Source organism: Pongo pygmaeus, chromosome 17 (genome assembly GCF_028885625.2).
Source record: "Pongo pygmaeus isolate AG05252 chromosome 17, NHGRI_mPonPyg2-v2.0_pri, whole genome shotgun sequence".
Lineage (NCBI taxonomy): Eukaryota > Metazoa > Chordata > Mammalia > Primates > Hominidae > Pongo > Pongo pygmaeus.
In genome coordinates this window covers 65394198-65406833 of record NC_072390.2, presented here as the reverse complement: position 1 = coordinate 65406833, position 12636 = coordinate 65394198, and the positions used below count along the sequence as shown (strand labels likewise).

The 12636-nt window shown below is 44.6% G+C and overlaps 1 protein-coding gene across 4 annotated transcripts in view; it reads right to left on the bottom strand.

The window, feature by feature from the left end:
- The window catches only part of MAPK4 (mitogen-activated protein kinase 4), a 170578-nt gene extending 158274 nt beyond the window's left edge, over window positions 1-12304 (bottom strand). Inside the window, exon 1 of one of the 4 annotated variants that reach the window (XM_063653685.1) lies at window positions 12198-12304. The gene's annotated coding sequence lies outside the window, so the exon portion shown is untranslated. Of the gene's footprint in view, window positions 1-11805; window positions 11984-12197 lie in introns of those variants that run through there. The other 3 variants (XM_063653687.1, XM_063653686.1, XM_054461211.2) reach the window with 3 other exon arrangements.
- Between the last annotated feature and the right edge of the window lie 332 nt (window positions 12305-12636).

Sequence of the window (12636 nt, the reverse complement as noted above, 5' to 3'; positions counted from 1 at the left end):
AATCTCAGAAGAAAGACTGCTCATAAGAAAGGGGGGGTTTCAGTATTAACAAATTCACTGAATAACTTTTGAAAAATGAAAGCAGGTATAGACATACGGAAACAAGACTTTGAGCTTTTAACTAAGTACTTCAACTGAGAGCATTCTCACTTTGGAATCATGCAGAGACCGAACAAACTTAATAACGACCTGAGTCTTTTTTCTTTTGTCCTTAGTCTCCATTCAGCTCAAGAAAATAGTAAAGCATAGAAAAATGGACAGTTATTCAGGCCACAACATACCCAGAACTACTTACTAGATATATTCTCACTCATAGTGTAAAAAACTCTCGCTCCTACTCTGTGTACCCTAACGTTCTTCTCTGTGTCGTTTTGATGGCGCATATTTCACTGGCTTTATTACACACCAGATGGCTGGGTCGTTAAAGCCCTCTTCGAATCCTACACTGCAAGTATTGAAACTTCATAATAATTCATAAGAAATTTTTCATTTTCTCACCTCTGATCTGGAAAGCTAAAAGCAGTCCACCATAGTTACACCATTGTTACATATTTCTCACCTCCTCTTCCTATGCGATTTACAGTAATCATCTTCCTTATTCTCCTCTTACAAATAAAATCATTTCAGATTTCTGAACTTCTCTGTTCCTTTTTTCTATTGAACGAGCTATAATACTTTACCATTCTGAGTTCTTTAAAGGTGCTGGACACTTGGTAAAAAGCCCACCGCATACTGAAGGTGATGTCATGGTCTCTGATAAGTACAGGAATTTGCTCAGCTAACTTTGTCTGAACTCCCTGTGGCTTTCACATATGTTATTGAAAAGGCAGCATATTATCTCTTATTAGCAGACAAGATGGTCTTGAAATAACTGGAAAAAACTCAAATCCACATAAATGGAAAATTTGACAAAAGAAATACAGAAAATGGCTCTGATGGGTCTCAAATAACTATACCTCTTTAGAAAAATCACCTTAAGAGCCCAAGTTACTGATAAAAGAAATCTGGGTTTGTACCTACAGTGAATCATGCTAGAGGAATTAATTTACTTCATCTCAGGCTGAAAGTTTTCAAATGTCATGGTTCATAAATTCTTATGGCTGGTAGGGCTTTCTGGCCATTCTGCCTCCAAAAATAATCATGGAAGGGCACATTTTCCAGGAGAACAGAAAATTTGCCTCTTCAAAATTAATTAAGTCATTTATCATTTCTTCCAAAGGATCGGTCACAATCTAGAATTACCTGGGAGTGGGGTTACAGATTTGTTCTTTTATGGACAGTTACTGAAATCTAATTGGAGGATTTCTATTTCTAGCAATATGGTGGACTAATTTATCAATAGTCCTTCCTATGTGTGAAGTATTGTGAAATTAAAAATCAGCAGGGTAAATTATTGTGGAATACATAAAAGGCTCCATGGTATACGGTGGTCTCCAGAAAGTCAGTGGGATACCTCCCTCTAAGACAGGGCCCTTTCTAGAGGGGCACACCCACACCTTCCTTCTCTTTACCCAATGATTACACACCTGAAGGGTGAGGGAGAAGGCTATGGTTCCCTGGGCAGACAGTGAGTTTCTTAGAGAATAGCTCAGCTCTAAAATTTCCAGGGAAAAAGGTACTCAAAAATAAAAATAAAAGCCGCCACCACCCCACTCTCACACCCCAAAAGCCAATGGAGGCTCTGGTAAAGTGGAGGATGAGGAGTTCCCACCACTCAGGCTCCCTTTGTCCAACCTTTTCAAACTCAGGAAATACACTTTGCTTTTTGTAAACTTCTCTGGCTTCTTGAAAGTTGGGGAAGAGTTGGAGGAGGGTAAGGGGAAAATAGATGTGGCTGCTGATTCCAAGAAAACGTGGTTAAGCATGCAGAACAGCATTCTAAAAGCCAAAAACTATCATAAAGCTCCAAACCTTAGCATCAAGCAGAGTCATCTGGAAAGGCTATCGTGACTCCTGAGCTGGTCCTGACGGTTCAGCCTCTGCAAGGAATTGTCTGGGCCATGGAAGAGAAGTTCTGCCTTAAATATGAACATTTTGGGGTCCAGTTTGAATGTAAGGAAACTTACCCAGCTAAAGTACAGCCTACAGTTTTTACTTCTTAACAGCTGCTGAAAGAGAAAGCATCTTCCTGCCTCAACACTTCCCTTGGTCCTAAATTCTTATCTTTTGCAGGACAGTGTAGGCGAGAAGAAAGAAGCAGGTTCGAGATGGGGCTCCAGGTAGCACTCCTGTGACTGCCTTCTCAGCCACATCACCTGCCTTATTAGGAACAGGCTGAGGAATTAGTTTCATCTATGCAGGGAAATATATCTACATGTGGCTATGTCCAGTTAGTGGAAATATATCCATCCCAACTTCTGCTTTCCAGCTGCAACCAGGGTATTGTGTTGGGAGCAGATAAAGTTCTCTAGACACAGTCAGGCAAAGAACAGCTGGTCACTTGTGTTTCTCTCCTGTAAGTCTCTAAGATGATCTGACTGGGTCCCACCTCCTGCCAGCAGTGGTGAACTGGGTAATTTGAGCCAACTTTCCCAGTGAACACAACAAAGAAAGCTGGATGAGGTTAACAACAAACAAACAACAAACCTTCCTAAAAGCACCAAAAAGCTAACAAGATAGGGAGGAATTTCAGGTTTAAGATGTGAGAAAAGAAAGAGATCTAGACATGTGGGCTTCAGTACTAGGGGCCACTTTTACCCAGTTGGAGGGGCTGGGCTTGTCAATCCAAAATAGGAAGCTAGGAAGCTGAGCAGTGCATTGATGGCCTCATGGAATCAAGAGGCCAGGGCCTCCCTAAGGTCTGGTAAACCACTTTACATTTAGAGTAGGACCCCAAAGAGCTCCAAGCTTGTCTAACCTACCTTATTTTGTTGTTGTTGTTGTTGTTATGTTTTGTTTTAGGCTGTTAGCAGCCTGAAGCCATGGTTTTTAGTTTCTATCTTTAGTGATAAGCGGAAAGCAAGGATGAGGAAGGGGCTTTACTGGCCCAACCAGAAATGGAAACTAAGAACCCACGACTGTATTCTCTCCCTTGGACATCCTCTGATAGACCCTAGAAGTAAGAGAGACAAAAAGTAAACTAGTCTGGCTTCATGTCATCTGGGTGATCTAGAAAATCTGAAGCCCCAAAATTGACCCACTATTGCTGACACCCCAGAAAACCTTAAGAAGTTAATTAAAATTCTCTCTTGAACTCTTGTCATATTTATTACGATTATCCAAAGTCTCAAATTATCAAATGTCCTGAAATTTTAAATATCACTAACTATATGAAGCACTATGATTTTATGTACCAGTGAAAAAGAAAAAATGCTGTCAACTAGAAGTGTAAAAATTCATGACATAAAACACATACTGATTTCAGAGGCTAAAATATAAAAATACTGTACATCTTAAAATGAATGACACATGGTATTCTTACATATATTTTTTCAAAACAATATCCAGCACACATTTAAAGATAATGAGGCACACAAGGAGACATGACAACATAAATATGAACCAGCATGAGAACCAGAACAAACAAAAGACAGGAAAAAAAGATGCTTAGGAATTCCAGATAGAAAAACTACCAGATACAGAATGTAAAACAATTATGCTTACTATGCTCATGCAGCTAAAAGCTCAACATAAAAATTACAATAAAGAACCAAGAACCATAAAAAGTAACATTGCAGATTAGAAAAATAACTAGAATTCTAGACTGGAAATTCAGTAATCAAAATTGAGAATGCAATAAATGATGGATTTAACCACAGATTAGATACAGCTGAAGAGATACATTGTGACTTGGAAGACAGGTCAGAAGAAACTATTCAGAATGTGTCCTGGAGAGATTAAAGGAAAAGGATGGAAAACACAGGGGAGGGTAAGAGATACAGAAGATAGAGTGAGGAAATTTAAGATAATAAAATTAACTTGCACTACAAAGTCTCCCAGAAATAGGCAGTAGAGTTCAGATGAAGTTGCTAATATTCCTAACCCTAACTCCCTCCAAGACCAAGTACATAACTGAGGCAGGCCATGTTAGCAAAGATCCAGAGGTAGTTAGCAGTTATTAAAAGTGTATGTGACTGTGGTTATGTTATTTTACTTTTCTATGCAACACTCTCCTCATGTATAAATGGAGAGACGTGACAGTACCCACTTTAGAGACTGTTGTAAGAATAAGAATTAAGGCATGAGAAGCACTTAGCAAACGCTCAATGTAATTTGGCTTCCACTAAGAGAATAAAGCACTCTATCTCTCCGTCTAAGCTTGCTTCAGGAACTAACAAGCAGCTCTATGACTATGAACAAAATGTTTAGCCTGAAACATGGAACTGAAGATGTTGGAATCATGGAACATGAGGGTTGACTGGAATTCTTTTTTTTTTTTTTTTTTTTTTTTGAGATGGAGTCTTGCTCTGTCACCCAGGCTGGAGTGCAGTGGCCCGATCTCGGCTCCCTGCAAGTTCCACCTCCTGGGTTCATGCCATTCTCCTGCCTCAGCCTTCCGAGTAGCTGGGACTACAGGCATCCGCCACCACGCCCTATTTTTTTGTATTTTTAGTAGAGACGGGGTTTCACCGTGTTAGCCAGGATGGTCTCGATCGCCTGACCTCATGATCCACCTGCCTCAGCCTCCCAAAGTGCTGGGATTACAGGCGTGAGCCACCGCACACAGCCGGAATTCTTTATAAAATGGCCACTATACCTATGAGATCAGAGGTTATTGTTTTTCCTTTTGACAAATGACAGGTCATTTTTTTTTTTTAAAAAACTACACTCAAATAGATAATTCACCAAAACAACAACAACAACAACAAAAAACACCACACACACACACACACACACACACACACACACACACACAGGAAGTCCCATAAAAAATTCTATAGAAAAATGTTTAGCTGTGTTGGTAAGCAAAATGTAAATGAAAGCAATAAAGACACCTTTACTTTGTCACATAAGTAATTACAAAACAAGTATGTTATCAATGGTGTGGTGAAATTTCATCATTTATAGTATGCTATCAATATAAGGTAAACTGGTACACCATTTTGGTAAAGCCATTGAACACAATGCACACACATCCTTGGCTCAGTAATTTCACTCTTTGGATGTATACCAAGAAAACAATCCAAATTGTAGAAAAAGCACAGACACAAAGTTGCTCATGCAGTGACACAGCAGGAAGAAATTAGGACCAAACTTAATGTTCACTAATAGCAAAATGTTGTGGTAAATTAATGAGCTTCTAAGGATTGAATTATGCAGACATTAAAATTATGTTCACAACAATGAGAACACAAGGACACAGGGAGGGGAACATCACACACCGGGGCCTGTCAGGGACTGGGGGTTGAGGGATAGCATTAGGAGAAATACCTAATGTAGATGACAGGTTGATGGGTGCAGCAAACCACCATGGCAGTGTATAGCTATGTAACAAACCTGCACGTTCTGCACATGTATCCCAGGACTTAAAGTAAAAAAAAAAGCATCAATAAAACTCTGACATTGTGGAAAGACAAAAAAAATTATGTTCACAAAGAATTTATGTTCACAAAAATTACGTTCACAATAACACATACATTGTTTATTCTAATAAAAAAGGAAAGAAAAATTAAAATTATATGTACAGTATGGTCTCAATTGTTCAAACGAGCTTGAAACTGGGCTAAAAAAAACACTAAAAATAAACATAGCAAAATATGAATGGGATTAAAGTATCACAGGATCACAGGTAGGATTTGTTTATTCTTCTTGCCACCTTCCATAATGAATATATATTACTTTTTTAAATAGACAAATAAATGTTTTCATTCTAGTTATTTACTGTAAAGATGATACAAAAAAGCAATAAAGGAAGTTTTTATAAAATAGTCTCATTCCACCAATTGAACCGTCTCAGTTTTTCTGTGATTGTTTCAGTACTGCCTGTGTTTACACACACCTTTGGCATAGATGTAATCAGTTCGAATTAATGAGTAGTTCTCTGAGGATCAGGTGCCCTGGAAATGAGACAAGTTATCAAACCCTTTTCCTGCCTGATCTCCCTACACCGACATACTCTACAACCAGGAAGACAGAAGAACGGTATCCCAGCAGCACTGAGTGTCAAGGGGATGGGGTGAGCTCCTGGCTCCTTGCCCCAGCCTCCCAGCTGATCTCTGTGTGACCTTGGCAAGCCATCTAACCACTCTCAGCCTCAGTTTCTCCAATTATTCAATGGGCAAGCAGGGCTGGCCAGAAACCCCTAAAATCTCTTTCAGGTCTAATTTCTGTGACTGTGTGCACATTTGACCTAAAATCTCCAAACAGGTCTCAACTCGAAAAATTTATACAAATCAAACCTGTTTAAATACAAATCAAAGACTACCAATGCTTTAAAAGAAATCCCTCCTACACCAAATCTTCATGTAGAGTGTTTCTTATTTCTTATTTTTAATTTTTGTTAAATCTAGACATTGATACATTGCCAGATCAGTCTTGTGCAGGGCCAGGCATTTATATTTAACATTTCTATACTAAAGCAACAATTAGAACACTGTCTTCCTCACTGAAGCTAAGGTGATCTAAACTAAGGAAAAAGATTAATTAATAGAAGTCTGAATTATAGTTTCATTTTTAAAGCCTTATTATTTTAAGTTCTTAAATTCATACAGTCATACCTCACTTAATAATGGGGATCCATCTGAGAAATGCATCCTTAGTCAATTTCCTGGTTATGGGAACATCATAGAGCATACTTACACAAACCTAGATGGAATAGCCTACATACCTAGGCTATATGGTATGGCCTATTGCTCCTAGACTACAACTCTGTACAGCATGCTTACTGTACTGAACACTGTAGGCAACTGTATCACAGTGGTGAGTATCTGTACACCTAAATATGTCTAAACATGGAAAAAGTACAGGAAAAATACAGTATTATAATCTTACAGTTTCACAGTCCCACATGCAGCCCTTCATTGACTGAAATGTCATTATGTAGCACACGACTGTACTTAAATTACTTGCCCCCCAAAATGAGGGGGCAAGTGTTTCCTGCCTGGCCTGTTTTAATGCAAGGACATCTCATCCCAGGCTCAGGTATTCCAAAAGGAAAGTTTGAATCAATGTACTCCAGTTATAAACTCTTCAAATACCATTAGAGTGACCTGAAAGAGTTTTCATTCATTTCCCGAGGCAATAACTTCAGCACTGACCAACCTCATTTACAAGGTGCAGTAAGTTACTACTACCCACTAGTGGAACGCAGAGCCTCCTGCTAAACCGGAATGATCCCTGCCCCTCATTTCACCTATGATGCTGCTCATGTGGGCCTGTGGTTGCTGACGACATGGAAGTTCTTACTTTTGAGGGCAGATGTTAACAGAAGTATAGGTCACCCTAGGTTTAACAATTCCGTTTTGATCTGTGCTCTCAATTTAAGTCAACACTTCGAGAACTTTCTCTTAGCTCTTATCAGTCACAGGTAGGACTAGTTTCCTATTCTTGCAGACACAGCTGTCCAGTCATTCCTCAAAACCTTTCCCAAAGACTACTTTCCCACGAAGCTAATGAAACTTAAATTCAGAGCCCATCACTTGTCCTCACAGGACCCTTCTAAGGCCTGGGAGGGGCCCTAGCAATGTGCTCCCCTTATCATTTTGTCTTTTCCTTAAAGAGGGCCCATCAGATTACATAAGCATCAAGTCCACCAGAACTGAATCCTCCTCTGCCATTTTCCTCCCTGACTGGTGGTTACCAGGCACTGCCCAAGCAGCAGGCGGGGATGATCTTGTGGGCAATGGCGGTTCTGCTACCCACAGTTGTGGTATATAAATCAGCCACACTAGAAAAAGAAGAATTTGAGGCTTTATGCTTCAAAAGATGAACTTAATATAATAACCAGATTAGGATATGAAGTCTGAAAAAAAGGATATTTATTCTAATTTATGAAATTACTTATATGAAAAGTTCTGCCATGTTAATTACACATGTAATAGTTCCTCTTTATTGAAAAGAATTGAATTACATTAGATAAGGCCTCTCTTATATGGCATGATACATAATAACCAATAACCCTTAGAACAGTGGTTCTCAAGCAGCAGTTATTTTGTTTCCTAGGGAATACTTGGCAATGGCTGGAGACATTTTGGGTTGTCACAACTTGGGGAGCAGGCTGGTGTTTAGTGCTCCTGGCATCTAGGGGGTAGAGGCCAGGGATGCTGTTAAGCATCCTGTAATGCACAGGACAGCTCCCCATAACAAAAAATTATCTGGCCCGTAACATCAATAGTGCCCAGGTTGAGAATCGCTGCCTCAAAATAATGGACACGTATAGGTAAGGAAGCAAGGATTCTCCCTGCAAACGATAAAGCTTTAAACTTTGGAGTGGAATGTACGAGGGCCAAGCTGACAGGTGGCTCACAGAGAGCCACTGTCTGACTTCAACCACTGCACCATGATAAACAGCAATGAAGCCTCCAGACTTTCAAGAATCATGGGACTGCAAGGACCCTTGCCAAGACTGGCTACGTGAGGGGGTGGTGGTTTCAGGAGCACCAAGAAAGTCACTTTGCCTCCCCAATTACCTCCAACACCCACTTGTCTGTGCCTGACATTCTCATGGTGAACACAGCCTTTCATTCCATAATGAGGCTTAAAGTGCAAAGACCCCTGGAAGAGAGAACACAGTGACCTACATTCATATTTAAGAGAAAGTGACTGATGACAGATTGGTTTTCCCCTGAGACCAGTTTTCATACAGTGAAAGGCTCTGAACAGCTGAAAATGATGGAGGGGAAGAGAGGATAGCAGGCCCTGATGAGGCCAAGAAGGGGTGATGAAATGGGCAATAGAGGTCACTGAAATAAGTGTCACCTACCCTACCGACTCTTTCTGCCTGAACCTGCAAGAAGAGAGGGATGCAGAGAAAAAAAAAAGTCACATTCTTGGCCTTGAAGAAGATTACAGTCAAGTTCAGCTCAGGTGAAAAAACTCCAGGAATGCTTGAAAGAATGGCTGAGATGCAGGGCAGTGCTACCCCACAGCCAGGACAGGAGACAAAGGTCCTTGCCAGCTATGGGATCATGCCGAACCTCAACTGGTTCTGGGTGATGCCCCCCACCTGACACCTAGCATAGTCCTTGACACAGTAAAATGTTCCAGCAGCACTTGTGTGTTGAGTGAATGGAAACTATTCCAGAGGAAGATCTATCAAATACCTAAAGTACTCTAAAGACGGTTTGTTTTCTTTGACACCTTTGCCAATGCTATTTCCCTCAATTTGGGAGGAAAGTCTTTGTTAGTTGTCTTTGCCCATCTGAATCCTATTTCATCTTGCAAAGCCCATTTGTTTTCTCTGTAAATTCCTGATAGTTTTTCCCCCTTTTCTTATGAGCACATTCATCTAATACTTACCATATTTTCTATGTATCTTTCATAATGGGCTTACTTACAGAAAAGATTTCAGAGAGGCTTTCAAGTTCACAACAAAAATACTGTAATATAGTTTTTTATAAAGAATTTAAAAGAGAGGTCTCAGAAATAATTTAGGGAGAAAAAAATCATTGTACCAAGAAGCTGGGATAAAGCCATTACCAGGAATTTCTGGAGGCCAAGGCAAAAAGATAAGCATACAAGGCATGTAGAGAGTTCTCAATGTCTGATAAGAGAAAAACCACAGTTCCATGTGGTAAGAATATTTTTTATGTCAAATTCCAGGAGGAATTTGCTCCTGGCTTTTTGTATATGCTGCCCAAGTTGTCATTTTACATGTTTATCTCATGAACCAGAGTTCTTTAAGACAAAGACTACGTCTTAGACTACATTTCCCTGATAAATGCCTATATTGCATTGTAAATACTCAAATATTTGCTAATGGATATGATTTTCTTGCCTATCTGGATATTCCAGTGCATCTCAAGATCCTAAGATTATCAGAGTAACAGATTCATCAAATCTCTTAGCAGGAAAACTATTTAATTCCAGTCCTAGGGCCCCAGCCATAGGCAATGATGGGACTTAGACTCTTTCACCCCAACATCACTGGTATAAGTTTGGAGTGAGGGGCTGGAAGGTTCAGCTGGCCCTGTCTTCATGCTTCCCTCTCCTTTCCTCTATTGGTTCCTTCCTTGTTTAGGAGGTGTCTTTTTGTCTGTCTGTCTCCATCATGGATTCTCTGTCCCTTTGAGCATTAGGGCTTTGCCTTATTGCCCTTTGATTCCCTGTGGTAACTCCATGGTGTTTTACACAAAGAAACTGACTTTTCTAATGCAAGGAAACTGGATTGGAAAGAGGTTCCAGAGCAAGCCTTTTTACTATTCAGCCCTGCTCCTGTCTGACAAACCCTCAAGCATAGAAGAGTACCCTCAAGTGTAGGAGACCAGCCCTTCATACACCACACAAGCGGTTTGGAAAGGTTAAAATGCAGGTCACTAAAGGAGTTGAAGACTCGAGGGTCAGAAAATATTATATTTTCTCTCCCTTGTTTCTATCTGTACCCCAAAAGTACACTGGGCAACCCTTCAGCAAAAAAGCCTTTAGTACTTAGTAGGTGCTCAGTAAACATATATTAAAATAAGGTCATAGCATAGCTACCTTGAACATAGTAGGTACTCAATAAATATCTGTTACATCGAGAACGTCATGACGCTTCACCTTTGCACGGGGTAGGTGCTCAATACATACCTATTCAATTGAAAAGTCTGTAGTATACCTGCTTTTCACATAGTAGGTGCTCGATAAGTATATTTTACATTAAGGTTATTTAAGATAGCTGCCTTGCACACAGTAACCTCCCAGTTAATGGCTATTGAGCAGTTGCAGACACTCCTCAACTCAGGCAGGGGTGACATTAATCAACCCCCAGGCACAGATCCATGAATGGAAATGCGCGTCTCGAGGTAGCGCTTTCGAGAGTGCTGGAGAGGCGCGTGACAGTACGCGGCCGCTGCGCTTTGTCGGGACGCTGCTGACCCACTGCTGGCTCCAGGGTATCGATTAGCGATTGGAATCCGTTCCCCACCCAGGGGCGGGAAACAGCTGCCGCCTCCAATGGTCATTTCGGGGCCGCACCTGGAACTCCCGCCACAGCCCCCTACCGGGGCACCCGCCCACCCCGGCTTCACCTACGATTCCGTAGAGTAGCTGGCAGAACAAAAGCAAAAGCCGGCCCGGGACCCAGCTGGGATGTCAAACCCGAGCCGCTGCCCTCTCCGGCAGGCTGCGGTTCTAGGTCGCCGAGCGGGGAAAGCGGCGGGGTCCCCCACTCCCCCTCTCCCAGGGGCTACTGACCGGCAGTGTGGGCGCCTCGGTCGGGTGGCGAGGGGAGAGGGCGCTGTATTAACCCTTGAACGAGGAAGGGAGAGGCCGGAGGGGAGGATAATCGGGGACTGGGGCAGACCCCGCAACGAGATCCGAATCTGAACTCGCAGTGTGAACCGCCCCTCGGCGACCCCAAGCGCTCGGGACTGTCCCCGGGGGTGGGGTCCCCTAGCGGCGCCCGGCCCCTGCGTCCTCCTCCCCTAAACACACCGCGGGGAGCCCAGCGGCAACCTCCCATCCCAAACGGGTCCAGGACAGCACCGGCGCGCGGTCTGCGGGCGAGGAGCTCACCCAGGGCAGCCGGGCGGGTCCCGCGGGAGACCCCTGCCGCTCCGAAACTCGCTAGTTTGGCAGTGGCTTGGCCTGGGGGGCTCATTGTTAGGGTGAGGTGGGGAGGCAGTGCGGGCGGGGAAGTCTCATCTCTTCCCCGCTTCTCCGGAGCCCGCCGAACTCCGAGAGGCGCAGGCGGCGGGAGGAGAAAGCCAGCGGAGGGGAGCCACTTACCCAGGCAGAGCCCGAGAGCGTGGCGGCCCGGGCGCGAGCCGCCCTTTGTCTGCGGCCGCGGCGCCGGCGCGCTCGGCCAGGCCGGTCCCAGCCCCGGCGCACGGCGAGCTCCTGCGGTCGCCCAGACAGCCCGGCTAGCTGCTCCCGCTCGGGCTCCGGCTCCCGCCCGGGCCGCGGCCCCAGCCTGCGCCGCCGCCGCCTCGGCTCCGCCCAGAGCCGGGCCCCGCCCCCGCCCGCTTGGCCCCCACCTGCTGCGGCGGTGGCGCTGGGGAGCCGGGCCCTGGGCGCCCGGGGGCGGCAGCCTCCCGCGCGCCCTGCTCTGCCCTCCCGCAGCCGCTCGGCCGCGCGGTCCCGGGGCCTTCCCGGACCCAGCCCCGCGGAGACGAGCTCACCTGGGAAGCCGAGCCCCGTCCCGGGTAGCCTGGCCTTCCCGGGGCACACGCGGTCGAGCTCCAGTCACTCAGAAGCCCGTCCTCACGCCCGCCGGGAGTGGGGGATCCTTGTGCTCCGTCCGGGAGGGAGGGGGCGCCGGGAAGGCGGGAAGCGGGGATCCGCCTGAGCCTGGTCGCCGCCCCGCCAGCCCCGCGCTGCTGCAACCGCCGGGGGCCCGGTGGGAGGGTGGGTGGGGAGAAGGAGCCGGCGGGGACCGGTGGGCTCTGGAACCGTGGAGACCCGCGCGCGCGGGAAGGGGCACTGGGCCGAGGGTCGAGGGGGCGCGGAGCCCAAGTGCACCGGTCCCCAGCCGGCCTGGGATTCCGAGCCGGCCGCCTGGGCTGTGAATCTGTGCTCATTGGCATGACCGGAATAAAACTAACAAAAGGGAACCAACAC